This window comes from Symphalangus syndactylus, chromosome 5 (genome assembly GCF_028878055.3).
Source record: "Symphalangus syndactylus isolate Jambi chromosome 5, NHGRI_mSymSyn1-v2.1_pri, whole genome shotgun sequence".
Taxonomy (NCBI): domain Eukaryota; kingdom Metazoa; phylum Chordata; class Mammalia; order Primates; family Hylobatidae; genus Symphalangus; species Symphalangus syndactylus.
In genome coordinates, this window is record NC_072427.2 from 133,334,114 (window position 1) to 133,350,064 (window position 15,951).

Here is a 15,951-nt window from a genome sequence, read left to right on the forward strand (position 1 = left end):
GAAACTTGGGGGCCAGGCTGCCCGTCCCACAGATCAGAGTAAGAACTTATGGTGCTTTTTCCAGGTCCACCCATGGCCTCCCATGGACCAAACAGCACCCACTTCCTCCCCTCTGAAGCCCATAAAAACCCCAGACTCAGCCAGCCTCGAGCACTTGATGGAATGACCAGCTGTGGAAAGGAGCTACTCACTCTAGGGTCTCCTTTCTGCTAAGAGCTGAACACTCAATGGGAAGACCTGCCTGCAGAGAGGAGCTAAGCACTCCAGGGTCTCCTCTCTGCTGACAGCTTAACACTTGTTGGGACACCTTGCCTGCAGAGAGGAGCTACCCACTGTGGGTCTCCTCTGAGCTGTGCTGTTGTTTGATAAAGCTCCTCTTCACCTTGCTCATCCTCAACACGTCCACATACCTCATTCTTCCTGGATACAGGACAAGAACTCAGGACCTGCCAAGTGGTGGGGCTAAAGGAGCTATAACACAAACAGGGCTGAAACACACCCCTTGCTTGCCACATTGCGGGTGACAAAAAGGAAAGAAGAGAGAAGGAGGGAAGAGCTGTGGCCCTTCAGGGAGCCCAGACCTAGGAGATTCCTGATACAGGGCTGTGACACCCTCTTTGGAGCTCTGCAGTTCCTGGTGTCTCCAAGCTTCTGGCCATCACCATGTTCCCCATTGCCAGCTGTGGAAGCTGCCTGCTTACAGTACACCTGGTCCAGCCGCAGTCTTGCAGGGAGCAGACACCTATGCTGGCTCCTGGATGCCCAAGCAAAACTTGGGCAAAGATGTCACTGGCCACAGAGGTTTCCAGCCAAAAAAGCAATACTCCAAGAGTCCCATGACAATATTAACAGTGATCTCATCTTCCCAGTTACACAGGCCTAGAAACTAGGATGAACCACCCATTCTTTTGTCATTCTTTGCATTTAGCTGGGTACCAAGTCCTGTCCAGTCTACCTACATAAGGTCATCTCTAAGTATGTTCATTGGAGGGGCTGACAGATGAGAAGATAATTTAAAAAAAAGAAATGCAAATGATCCTTAGCCATATAAAATCATACTCAGCTTCATTAATAATAAAAATGCACATTAAAATTGCATCATTAAGACCTACTAGAATGGCTATATTCACATACACACACACAACAGAAAATCACAAGTGTTGACAAAGATGTGGAGAAATTGAAATTGCTGTTAGGAATGTAAAATGGTACAGCAGCTGCAGAAAACCATTTGGCAGTTCCTCAAAAAGTTAAACATAGAATCACCATATGGCCCAGCAATTCTACTCCTTTTGGGTATGATATATACCCATAAGAATTGAAAACACGAACTAGACATTTGTACGCCTATGTTCATAGCTGCATTATTTACAATAGCCAAAAGGTGTAAACAACCCAAGTATTCATGAACAGATGAATGAATAAACAAAATGTGGCACATAGAATACATACAATAGATTATTATTCAGTGATGAAAGGAAAGAAGGTCTGATACAACATGGATGGGCCTTAAAAACATTAAGCTAAGTGAAATAAGCCAGTCACAAAAGGGCAAATACTGATTGCACTTTTACAAAATATCTAGAATAGGCAAATTCATAGGCCCAGAAAATAAAGTGCAGATTAACAGGTATAGGGGAGGGAAGATTTATAAATTATTTTCTAATAGTTACAGAGTCTCTAGTTGCAGTGATAGAAAAGATTTGGAAGCTAATAGTGGTGATGGTTACATAACACTGTGAATGTACTTAATGACACTGAATTGTATACTTAAAAATAGTTAAAATGCATATTTTATGTTATATATATTTGATCACGTAATGTTTTGAATTATGCTATGACAGTTGTCTGCTGTTAAATTGGTGAAGGTCTAACAGTTTGACACTATAGTTTTGTTGTTGAAGCCACATGGAAATTGGTAGTCCACGCAATGCCAGTAGGGATGTAAAAAGGCTACAACTCTTATATAGGAGAATGTTTAAATATCTAGCAAAAATGTCAGATGCCCAAGGTGGCTCATGTCAGCACTATTAATAACAGCAAAAGACTGGAAACAAGCCCTGAATGGCCATGAATAGGGAATGTAGTTGACTCTTGGGTTCCTAAACTTTCTTGATTCACAGGATTCTTAATGAGTCAGTATTTTTTTTTTTTAATGGCACACTTTGACCAAAAGAAATACTTAACAGTTTTGTTTATTAAGTAGCTGGACCCAAACAACTTAAAAAATATTTCTCTCTTAACATCTTAGTAGCTATTTGAAAAAAATACACATAAGTTGAAATAAAAGACAATATTTCTATTTCATTGTTAAATAACCAGAATTACTTAGCAAGACGGTGTGCATACCATTTGTATACTACACAATTTCTTAAACCTTGAACTCAGATTAAATCCCACCTGATTTTTGTGCCACTTTGATTTTCATGTATTATTTGCTTTCTACCATAGTAACAACCAAAAACCCAGCTTTGCAAAGATAAGACACCATCAGAAGGAAGAAAGCACAAACTAATGTTGAAACAGTGATTTACCTAAAGCTAGTTGTTTGTGCAGTTCCTGACAAATATTAAAAATTACTGTGTTTGTTTCTCTAAAGAATTTGAAATACCCCACATTGCCCCTGAGAATTTGCTGTGGCACCCCGGGGATCAATAAAAGGTACATCCACCCAAAGGAGTCACATACGGCTTTCACAGGTGTGAGGGATATCTTTATGTTCTCCTATAAGATAGTCTTCAGTATATGTTGTTAAATAAGTAAGGTGAGAAGAAAAAGTATTTAAAGCATGTTAGCAAAAGGAAGTAAAGTTATGAATATAAATGCATCTTTCTTATATTTAAGAAATGGAAGGAGAAGCCATAAAACTGTTTCTAATATTTACCTATAGACACAGGAAGGTAACAGAGTGGAGAGATCTGAAATAAAAATTAGACTTTTCTAAATATACCTTGTTTTGCACATTTGACTTAGGAAGCTTACACGTGTTTTACATAATTATAAAACAATTTTTGGAAGCAGTCTCTAAAAATAGAAAGCTAAATGAAGCAAATGATCTTAACTGCCTATTGATTTTGTGACATTATCACACAGAGTAACTATTTCATGTGATTTTAAAATGCAAAAATTAAAAACTAGTGGGAAGTTCCTCAAGATAATAAGAACTGCAAAAACATATTAAGCTGTTGTCAGTAATCACATTATTGATGACTGTGTTGGTATTGTTATCCTGAGACTATTTTGTGTATATTATGGGTTTGAATAATTATGTTGATGTCATTAAGAACTAGGATTCTTAATATGAAAGAAAGTGGATACAGATTTAAGCTATTTGAGAATAAACAAAAGGTCTCTAGCCCTATAGTTGTCTTGGAAGAACCCTACAGTTGTCCTGAAATATACATACAGTTCTTTACCTCTGTAGCATCATCCAGCATCAGTCTTGCCCTACAGAGGTAAGCAAATATAACACCTTGACTAGTTCTTTCTTTTCCACTTTGATGAAAACGGTGTTTTCTGGGCCCTCTTGAGAAACAGTTAACTAGTAGGTTCTCTATATTTTATATAATAAATCCACTCTAGCATCCCCACTTCTATTAGTCTTTTACCTCTTTCCCAATTCTCAGTCAAGATAGTTTCAGCATCTCAATCTCATTTACTGTAAGCAAGTTTTGTTCCAAGCTTCAAGGAATCATCCCAGCAGTATATTAGGATTCGTTCCAGGTATACTAGTCAGAACACTAAGTCCTGAGTCACAGAAGGGTGTTCATATATCAGTGCACTCTTCCTTATCCAGCTTTACATTCTGTCCCTCTACTACAGCAGCGTGAAGTGTATTCCAAGGCACTTTACCTTGGTTTCTGCAAGTACATATTAGCCAGGTCCTGCAGGTTTTTCAGTGACTAAGCCCTTTCCTTCCATAACAGGGACAATAATTTTCAATAAGGCCAAGCCAAGACCTTACCTTCGTTATTGGGTCAAACTAATATTGGAATGTAAAGGCAGATCCTAGGAGGATGAGTGTTATTTTCTAAGGCTACTGCCTTAGATGAGGACTTTGCATGGTCTCCAGGCAAAAAGAAGCATCTGTCTTCTAGAAATTAGGAGTGGGTGAGTGGGTCAACAGAATTGTTCCAAAGGGTAAGGAAAATCTCAGATTTGGAGGTTTTTTAGGCACATCCACCCAAATATCCCTCTTCCTTCTTAAATTCTCATCTCTTCCCTAAGGGAGCAAACTTTACTATAAAAGACTGTTGGGCTGTAACTATAACCTTCCTTTTAACTTCATTAATCTCACAACAAGGTACTGGCTTAATTTTCAGCACTGTCTGCCCTCTTACTTCAGAATGTGAGACTCTTTTTGAATGCCACCCTAGAAGCCTTCTGACTTTCACAATGTACCCTATGTTGATAGTTGGCTAATCAGAACCAGTCATTTTCTTTCTTTGACACACTGGTGACACTTAACAGCAACCAACCAAATTTATATTTTTTTATAATCATGATTGCCCTCATATTTGTCAACTAATAGAAAAATTGTATAAGCAGTGCATTTCCTTCTATATATTCTTCAGACAATTAACCAAAGGTAATTGTGATGTTACAGAATATCAAGCACTATCATTATCTATTTTCATCAGAAATGTGAATTATCAACATGTGGTCAACAGTTATGCAATTCTAGAATCCCACTTCCATTATCAACTGTCTTAGTTAGTCTTCCCCAGAAGCAGACATTCGTGAAAGGATATAAGTAGAAGCATTTTATTTTTGAAGTGATCCTAAGAAATATCAGTAAAGTGGGGATATAAGATGTGAAAGAGAAAGAAAACATTAAAATGTGCATTATCAAGCAATTTAAAACTGTGGGCAACTGTAGCTTAATCCGACTGGGAATCACTGAGAAATGGTGTAGAGTCATGCCTCAGAGTATTCTCACCTGAGGGCCAAGGGTTCTGTCATTCATTACTTGTGGGCTGCATAAAGAGAACTGAAGCACATTTATTTCCCAGAATTTTTATCCTGCCCACAAAGGCTCCTGTGACCAGAGATAGTCCCAAGTCAAAGAAGTATAGAGGTTCGCACTTGGAAGCCACCAATCATGAACTGAATCTGTAAGGGAATAAGAATACGAGTGGCGCATTTCTAGGTCTATTTCTTTTTCTCACCTACAAAGCATCCATGACCACTCTCTATTCCTTAAGACAGAGAGTTCTCCACACTAGTAGTTTTTCTCAGGCTGATTTCAAGGTCTCATTAACCTATCAAGTCTTTCCTTATCATTTCAATTACAATTAGTTTGCCTGTTCTCCACCTTCCCATACCTGTCACCATAGAACTTTGTTCATATCTCTATCTCATAAGTTTGTACATTTTGTACAGTAATAGAATTACTTGAAAATATCTATGTTGCCCACTAGATTTTAGCTATTTGAAAGCAAAGTCTAAATTATACTGTCATTTCAAAACTTCATAAAACCAAAATAATAGTTAAAATAGAGTTTTATTTAATAAGCAGCAATTAAATTTTTCCATTCATTCATTCAACAAATATTTATTTAGTGTCTTCTATGTATCAGTCCTAATGCTAACCACCTGAGATATAATGAAAATCCAGAAAGACATGGAAGCCACTCTCTCCCCCACCAAGAAACTTCAGTTTTTCTCCTATTACATACTACAGTAAGTCCAGAAATTTTTGGCCTTTTATGATGTGTATTACCTCTTTTATTTTACTACTTTTGCCCCACTTTACCCTCTCCCATGTAATTATAATAATTGGTAATATGTATTGTACACATACTCCTCTTACCTCCATCCACCTAAACTCTTGAGCTAAGTAATTGCAATAAATTGTATCTGTCTTTGACATTGTGTTTATATTTTTTATTGAGAGCATCTTAAACATTGGCTTTCTCTGTTTTGAGCTATAGAAAAAATTCTTACCAACGGTGATGTTTTGATATTAAAAATTTCACTCCCTCATTATCTTTCTTTGATGTTCTATATGTCTATGCAAAAGCATTTAAACTTTTCTTTGAAATACAGATGGAAAAAAAATTCGCACCATCACAATGGGTAGCCTCTTTCTTCCTTCACTTCAGATAAATTTTTTTCAGATATTGCTCTAATTTCCTCAGGTTAAATAATAGGTCATGGGGGTGGGGCTAAAATGTTATTAGAGAAATAAAAAGCTAAGTGTTCTCAGGAAAAGAATGATTTTGACATGTAATCAAATGGAAAGCAAAGTACTTTACTTGTAAGGAGCAATGATAAAATTAAAAGAAAAAATGTAAAGTGAAGGGCAATAAAAAATTTTACAAGAAGAAATTTATATTTTATTTTAAAAACTTAAAACATATAGCTTAGCAGAAGTTATTAATGATTTTTAAAGCCCTTTCTAATATAATTTATAATAATATTTAATTAATTATCAAGTTCTAAATTGTACTGGTCAATGAGGCAGCCTCTATATCATACATATATTAAAACTTTGTTAAGTATTCTTTTTTTTATTATACTTTAAGTTTTAGGGTACACGTGCACAACGTGCAGGTTAGTTACATATGTATACATGTGCCATGTTGGTGTGCTGCACCCATTAACTCATCATTTAACATTAGGTGTATTCTTAAGATTCTATTGTAATGCCTGATATGGAATTGACAGTATTTATATGATTCTGGCCTGCAGCTCATAATCCCAGGCTGTGCATTCATTAAATCTGAAAAGAGGCAGGGAATGATTGATTTTGGATAGGAATCATCTAGAAGAATTAGCAGGTTGGCCCAGGAGTTCTGTTTGGTGCCTTTAAAGAGTGATACCACACCTTTTCCTAGGTAAGAAGTGAGTGTTTCAGCATTCGGTGTCTACAAACCCACATGCACTCTCTTGGTTAAAAATGAAAACAGCCTTTAATCACCTAAGCTTTCCAAATGGAAATTATCTTACTGTCTTATCCATCAATGCCATATTATTTATTTCTTATTCTTGGGCTTCTATATAACACAAGTGCTATGCCATATTTAGTATTTCAGGTTGGAAATGTGAAGTGATGCGTAAACACTGTACTTAGTTTGTGGGATGATTACAGGATACTGTGACTTGTAAAGGGTTCTCAGAAATAAATAAGTCCATGAGTTAACTTGAAGCCTTAAAGATAAAAGAATGACAGCCAATGAAATTGTCTGCATTTTCTGAGGATGTGGCTTTCTGGTGAGACAATATTGGATTCTGAAGCTTCTCTTACTCACAATGAAGTACACTTGAAACTGGCTTTAAAGATTCATTTTGTAGGCTTAAAAATCTACCTTTAGGAAAAGTGGGACTAGCAGGTCACCTAGTGTAGAAAAAGAAAGAAATGAAAAAATATATATTCACTCTTCCTGTGAGAATTCCTCGCCTAAAAAGTAATATGAAGAGACAATTTGCTTTCCTTTTCTTCCTAAAATGACCATAAAGTGGTAGTGACCTCAGGAGTCTGTGTGTGGCCCATTTGATGTGGTTTGGGCCTAAGGAAAAGCTAAAGGCTAAATGTATTTTAAGTGGGCTAAAACCAAGATAAACACATCCCTGAGGTCATTATTTCCATTAGATGACAGTGCATATACAATATTAAAAGCATTGTAAAAACATTATACATTTTTCCAATGTTTTACTTTCGAAGGTCATTTATCCACACCCAGTTTCTAAACACTGACTCAAAGTAAAAGTAACTTTCATTTCACTGGGGAAGCAATGTTTAAACAAACAAGCAAACAAACAAATTTAAAAACTGGTTTACACAATAGAAGAGCAGGCTAATCATAGTGCACATTACATCTATCAAACACGCAGAGAAGTTTTTAACAGTTTTTAGCAGATGGTATAGTTACTGATCTCTATAAAATCTATCCCACTTATTTCTAAAATCAATTTGATGAGGCAGGCTCAGTGCTCAATATAAAAAATAGCTGTAGGATGGGTGCAATGGCTTATACCTGTAATCCCAGCACTTTGGGAGGCCAAGGCAGGCTGATCAGCTGAGGTCAGGAGTTTGAGACCAGCCTGGCCAACGTGGCGAAACCCCGCCTCTACTAAAAATACACACACAAAAAATTAGCCAGGCACGGTGGCGCGTGCCTGTAATCCCAGCTACCTGGGAGGCTGAGGCACAAGAATCAGTTGAAACCGGGAGGTTGCAGTGAGCTGAGATTGCACCATTGCATTCCAGCCTGAGCCACAGGGTGAGACTCCATCTAAAACAAAACAAAACAAAAAACTCTAGGGTTTCTCATTTTTATTTTATTCACGTCTCAAGTTAGTTTGAGTTAAAAAGAATTTTACATTATGATTTTAGTGTGGTCCTTTAAAAATCAACAGATACTGGCCAGCCATGTGTAAATACAGTTGTGGAAGCTGATTCTACAAGTCTAAAAGCTGTAATCCCATTATACACATAAGATTTATTTGATATCTCTAACTCAACAATAAAGATAGGTCAAACATAACTATTTATCCCTTTGTGAGGATTTCCTGTATCAGGGAGTATATTTTCATGTAACTCAATATCTCTGTGCCATGTGTACAGTTGTAAAGATTTAAATGGTTCACGTGACTCTGAAATGGAGCCTAATAACCTTACCAGTCACCTTTTCTTTTTGAGCAACTAGAGACCTGTTTAAACTTATATATTAGGCATTTCCTGTTTTTGTTTTCTAAGAAATTTAAAAAGACTGTATTGATTTTGATGACACTTATTGTATTTCTAATATACTTAAGCTAGTTATATTTGTGACTAAACATGCCATTTTTCAGAAAATGAAGGGCAACTTTTCTTCAAGTTACTTATGTGTACATCAGAATGGCTAAAAAAATAAGGACTAGAATGCCAAATATTGGCAAAGATAAAGAACAATTGATGTATTCATATACTGCTAGTAGGAATGTAAAATATTACAACCACTATGATAAACTATTCAACAGTTTTCACTAAAGGTAAATATATGCCACAGTGTGACACAGCAGTTTTACTCCTAGGTTTATTCCTAACAGAAATGAGTACACGTTTAGAAAAGGACATTTACAGAAAAGTTTATAGCAGCTCTCTACTTAATATCCACAAACTAGAAACAACCCAATGTCCCTCAATAGTCGAATGAATACACCCAAGAACCAGGTGAGGGACTTGTCTATCTGTGACCCCAATAACAGACCCACTGACCTCACTTCCAACTGTAGACCCTGAAGCAGCCCTTTGACCTTGCCCCAGCCCTGCTCTACCTCATTCCAGGAGCAGTTCTACCTGCCCAGGAATCCAGCAAGAGCCATGCCCTTCGTGCCCCAACAGGTCCACTGACCTTGGACCTGAGTGTGGATCTGAAACAGCCGAGTGACCTAGCTCCAGCTCCACTCTACAGCAGTCCTAGGGGCAATCCTCCTATCCAGGAAACTGCCCAAGGACCTGGTAGAAACCCATCCAGGGACCCATGGGAAACCACACAGATTTATACCTCGCCATCTGCAAACCTGATTGCAGACCCAGCAGCAACCCTATGACCAAGCTCCAGCCCTGCTCGATCACAGTCTCAGAGGCAGGCTCATCTACCTGGTAACCTGATGAGAATCATACCCAACTATGACCGCAATAATAGGCCTACCACAGACCCTACTGTGGACCTGGCAGCAGCCACATGGCCCAGCTCCAGCCCTGCTCAACTGTGATCCCAGAGACAGTACCGTTTGTCAAGGGACCTGGCAGGAGAAGGACTTTACCTGCTTAAACCAGTCTGTAAACACTGGAAGAGGGGTTTTTCACCTTCATATGCACAGACACCAATACAAGGCTACATGGATCATAAAGCATCAGGAAAACATCACATCACCAAAGGAAACTAACAAAGCTCTATGTATCTGTTTGTTCTCACATTGCTATAAAAAAAATACCTGAGACTGGGTAATTTATAAAGAAAATATGTTTAACTGGCTCATGGTTCTATAGGCTGTACAGGAAGCATGGCAGCTTCTGCTCTGGAGGTCTCAGGAAATGCACAATCATGACAGAAGGCAAAAAGAGAGCAAGGCATCTCACATGGCCAGAGCAGGAGGAAGGAGTAGGGAGGTGCCACACACCTTTAAACAACCAGAACTTATGAGAACTCACTATCACCATGACAACACCAAGAGGGATGGTGTTAAACCATGAGAAAACATGATCCAGTCACCTCCCACCAGACCCCACCTCCAACCTTGGGGATTATAATTCAACATGAAATATGGGTGGGGAAACAGATACAAACCAAATCTCTCTAGAAACCTACCCTAAAGAAATTGAGATTCCTAAACTGCTTGACAAATAATTTAAAATAATCATCTTAAAGAGCTCAATGAGCTTATGAGACAACAAAGACAAGTTAACACATCAGGGAAACAATACATGAACAAAATGAGAAGTTTAATAAAGAAATAGAAACCATAAAAAAGAACTAAATGGAAATTCTGAAGCCAAAGAATACAATGACTAAACTGAAAAACCCAACAGAGCTTCAACAACAAATCAATCATGTCGAAGAAAGAATCAGTGAATTCGAAGATAGGCCATTTGAAAATAACCAAAGCAACAGAAGAAAAAAGAGTAAAAGAGTGAACTCATGGGACTTAATGGGATGCAAGCAACCAAACCAATATGCAAATTATAGGAGTTCCAGAAGGAGACAAGAGAGAGAGAAAGGGCATGAAGCCTATTTACAGAAATAATGGTCGAAGCTTTCTAACTCAAAAGATAACAATAGCTATCTTGATTCTAAACCCGAAATAGACTGCGCTCAAAGAGGCCTACAAGGAGACAGATTCTAATTAAATTGCCAAAGATCAAAACCGAAGTGCATTTTGAAAGCCAAAAAGAAAAGCAACTTGTCACAAGGAAGCCATTATAGACTATAAGCAGATTTTTTTATAGCAGAAACCTTGCAGGCAAGAAGAGGGTAGGATGATGTACTCAAAGTACTGGGAGAAATCTTCCAACCAAGAATACTTTACCTGTAAAATACCCTTTAAGAATGAAAGAAAAATAAAGACTTTCTCAGACAAAAAAAAAAAAAAAAAAGGACTGAGAAAGTCATCACCACCAGAACCATGTTACAAGAAGTGCTAAAGGGGGGCTTCAAATAGAAATAAAAAGATGTTAAACAACAACATGAAAGCATATGAAACTATAAATCTCACCCTAAAGGTAAATGTAAAACAGAATATTGTAATACTGTAATGGTGACATGTAAATCACTCTAAACACTAGTATATAAATTTGAAGACAAAAGTAGGATTAATTCCAACCACAGAAATTTATTAAACAAAACAAAATATTTAAAGTAAAATCTGACATCAATTACATAACGGAGGTGAACAGTAAAGTGCAGAGTATTCCTATGCAGTTAACATTAAGTTGTTATCAGCTTAAAACAGCATGCTTTGGGAAGCCAACACGGGCAGATCACCTGAGATCGGGAGTTCAAGACCAGCCTGACCAACATGGAGAAACCCCATCTCTACCAAAAATACAAAATTAACTGGGCTTGGTGGCACATGCCTGTAATCCCAGCTACTCGGGAGGCTGAGGCAGGAGAATCGTTTGAACCCATGAGGCAGAGGCTGCGGTGAGTCGAGATCGTACCATTGCACTCCATCCTGGGCAACAAGAGTGAAACTCCATCTCAAAAAACAAAAACAAAAACAAAAAAAGCAGCATGCTATTACAGTTGTCTGTTCTTTGACAAGGGTGCAAAAAACACACAAAGGGGCCAAAATAGGTTCTTAAATAAGTGGTATTGGGAAAACTGGATATCCACATGCAGAAGACTACAATTAGAACCTTATCTAACACCATCTAAAAAAAAGTAGCTCAAAATAGAAAATAGTACAGAGGTTCCTCCAAAAACTAAAGACAGAGTTATCACATGATCCAGCAATCCCACTACTGAGTATATATCCAAGGGCAGTTAAATCAGTATCTGGAAGAGATGTCTCCACTCCCATGTTCATTTAAGCATTATTCACAATAGCCAAGATAAGGAAACTAACAAAATGTGATCTACAGATCACTAAATAAATGTGATATAAAGATAGAGAAAGATACACACCATGAAATATTACTCAGCCCTTACAAAAGGAGGAAATCAGTTACCCAGGAGGCTGAGGCAAGAGAATCGCTTGAACCCAGGAGGCGGAGCTTGCAATGAGCCAAGATTGCGCTGCTGCACTCCAGCCTGGTGACAGAGCGAGACTGTCTCAAAAAAAAAAAAAAAAAAAGAAGAAGAAGAAGAAATCCTGTGATTTGCAACAACATAGAAGAACCTGGATGATATTATGCTAAGTGAGTAAGCCAGACACAGAAAGATAAGTACTACATTATATCACTTACATGGTGTCTCAATCCATTTTCTCTTACTGTAACAGAATACCACAGACTGGGTAGTTTGTAAAGAAAATAAATCTATTTCTTACAGTTCTGGAAGCTACAAAGTCCAAGGTTGAGGGCCACATCTGGTGAGGGCCTACTTACTGCCTTATAACATGGCAGAGGGCTAGAGTATGCCAGCTCAGGTTTCTCTTGCTCTTTTTATAAAGCCACTAGGTTCCATTATGGGTGCCCTAACCTGATGGCCTTTTCTAATTCTAATTCTAATTACATGCCAAAGGCTCCACCTTCAAATGTCATCATCAGATGAATTTGGGAATTAAGGCTGCAACCCATGAAATTTGGGGTACACATTCAAACCATAGTATTCTACCCCAGCTGCCAAAGTTTATGTTTTTATCACATGCAAAATACACATATTTCATCCTAATAGTCCTAAAGTCTTAACTTGCTCCAGCACCAACTCAAAAGTCCAAAGTCCAGAGCCTCACCTAAATCAGATATGGATGAGACTTATGACACAATTCATCCCATGGCAAATTTTCTACATCTGTGATCCTGTGAAATCAAAATAAGTTATCTACTTCCAAGCTACTTCCAAAATATGATGGTGAGTCAGGCTTAGAATAGACATTCCCATTCCAAAAGAGATAAACAGGAAAGAAGAAAGGAGTAACGGGCCTCGAGTAAGTTCAAAACCCAGCAGAAGAGAAATTAAATCTTAAGACTCTGAAATAATCTTTCACTCCACGTGCTGCCACCTGAGGAATTGGGAGCCCAGGGCATCAGACAGCCCTACTCCCAAGGCTTTTGTGGGTTTAGCCCATGTGGCTGCCCTCAGAGTTTAGAGTCGCACACTGGTGCCTAAAGCTTTCCCAGGTGGGCATTGCATGCAGATGGCTGTACAGTTCTGAGGCCCCAAGTCAGCTCCACCTCTGACCCCACATTTCTGCCTGGCACTGGCCTGGTAGAGGCTATCAGCAGTGCCTCTGCCTCTGTAACAAGCCTCTGTCTAGGCACCCAGGCTTTTTAATGTTCACTCTGAAATCGAGGTGGAAGTCACCGTGGCTCCATAGCGCTTGCGTTCTGCTCCTCTGCAGAATTAGCACCATATGGACCCCTCTGAGGCTTACCGCTTGTGCCCTCTGGAGCAGCAGCATGAACCCCATCTGGGCCTGCTTGAACTATGATGTGGTGCCACCACAATGTGCAGCTTGTACCTTTTGGAGCCACAGGTCAAGCTGCACCTGGATATAAGCCACAGCTAGAGCAACCAAGTAGCACTGCATCAGGATCCAGGGTACAGAGTCCTGAGTCAGCCCTGAGCAGCAAGCTTATACAGGGTGCCCAGGCCCATCCTGTGAAACCACTCTGCTCTACTAGGCCTATGACAGGAAGAGATGCTTTAAATATATCTGAATTGCTTTCGGGATCTTTCTCTTGTTGTTCTGATGAATAGCCTCTGACTCCTTTCTATTAGTACTAAGTCTCTTTAACAAATGGTTGCTTTGCCACACTCAAACACTTTTTCATTCTTTATGTGGCCAGGCTGTAAGTTTTCCAAATTTTTACCTTCTGCTTCTCTTTTATTTATAAATTCTGCATTTCAGCCATCCCTTTGCTCCTGAACCTCACTGTAGGAGGCCAAAAGTAACCATCCAGCATCTTGAATGGTTTGCTGCTTAGAAACTTCTTCCACCAGATACCCTAGCTCATTCTCAAGCCTTTCACAAAACCCTTGGGCATAGACACAATGCAGCCAAGTTCTTTGTTACTTTATAACAAAGATGGCCTTTCTTCCAGGTTCTAATACTTTGATCTTTACTTCCACCCAAGACCTCATCAGAATAGCCTTTACTGTCCACATTTCTATCAGCATTATGGTCATAACTGCTTACATAGTCATTAAAAAAGTCTAGACTTTCCTTAGTGCTCTTCTCTTCTTTTAAGCCCTCATCACAATCACCCTCATGCTCCTTTCACAACAATAGAGGCTTTTTCTAGCCTGCTCCTCCAAATTCTTCAAGCCTCTACCTATCACCCATTTCCAAAGCCGTGTCCACATTTTCAAGTATGTGTTATTAGCAACAGCCCCACTTCTTGATGCCAATTTTCTTTCTTAGTCCATTTTCTGCTACTATAACAGAGTACCACAAACTGGGTAATGTTTAAAGAAAAAAATATTTCTTACAGTTTGGAAGGCTGAGAAGTCCAAAGTTGAGGGGCTGCATCTGGTGAGGGCCTTCTTACTGCATCATAACATGGCAGAGGGCAACACATGGCAAGAGAGCAAAAGCATGCCAGCTCAGGTCTCTCTTCTCCTTACAAAACCACCAGTACCATAATAGGGGCCCAATGCTGACTACATTATCCAAGCCTAATTACCTCCCAAAGGCCCCACCTCCAAATACTATCAACATACGAATTTGAGGATTACGTTTCTACAATATGATATTTGGAGAACACATTCAAACCAAAGCATATGGGGAATCTAACATAGTTGAACTTATAGAAGGATAAGTAGAATGGTGATTTCCAAGGCATTGGAGTGTTTAGAGAAAATGAAAAAATAGTGATCAAAAGGTCCAAAGTTTCAGTTACGCAAGATGAGTAAGTTCTGGAGATCACCATGTACATCATGGTCACTACAGTAATCACTACTGTATTTGTAGAGTCATGGATTCCCCACCCAGGTTACTTAAAGGTGTAAATCCACTGCTTGGACCCTGAAGACTGGATAGTAAGCCAAGGCCTTGGTGCCCAGCAGAGGAGCAGTTGTCCCTGAGCACTCACACATCCTGGAGCACACCTGGGAACATACCAGGAAAAACAGTATCATTGCATACAGTATGCAAAGAGCCAGAAAATCAGCTTATACACAACTTAGAGATGGGTGGTGGGGCAGATCTGCAAAGCTGTCCTGTTGCCATCCAAGGGTGCCCTGCACGAGTCCCAATAAACGCATGTACTCTCCAAGCTGGACTTGTCTGAGTCGTTCTTTGGTCCCTTGGCTGCTTCCCAGTTTGGAGGGATGTTTCTCTATATAGTGCCTGGTTTTTCCTGTAACAGTATTATATACTAGAAATTTGCCAAAAGCATAGGTCATAAATGTTTATAACACAAAAAAAAGTTTAAGGTGAGTCTGTGAGATTATAATATGTTAACTAGTTTGATTGTGGTGATCACTTCAAAGTGTATATGAATAGCAAAACATCAAGTTGTATACCTTAAATATATATAATTTCTATTTGTAAATTATACACAACCAAGTCAAAAAAACTAAACTGAAGATCTACCTTTTTTTGAACAAAGAATATAGTAGTCTCCCCTTATCCACCGATTCACATTCCATGGTTTCAGTCACCCCTAGTCAACTGCAGTCTGAAAATATTAAATGGAAATTCCAGAAATAAGCAATTCATAAGTTTTAAGTTGCACATCATTTTGAGTTGTATGATGAACTCTTATGCCTGCTACGTCCTGCCTGGGACATGAATCATCTCTTTGTCAAGCATCTCTACACTGTATACGCTATCTGCCATTCCTCTAAACATTTCCAA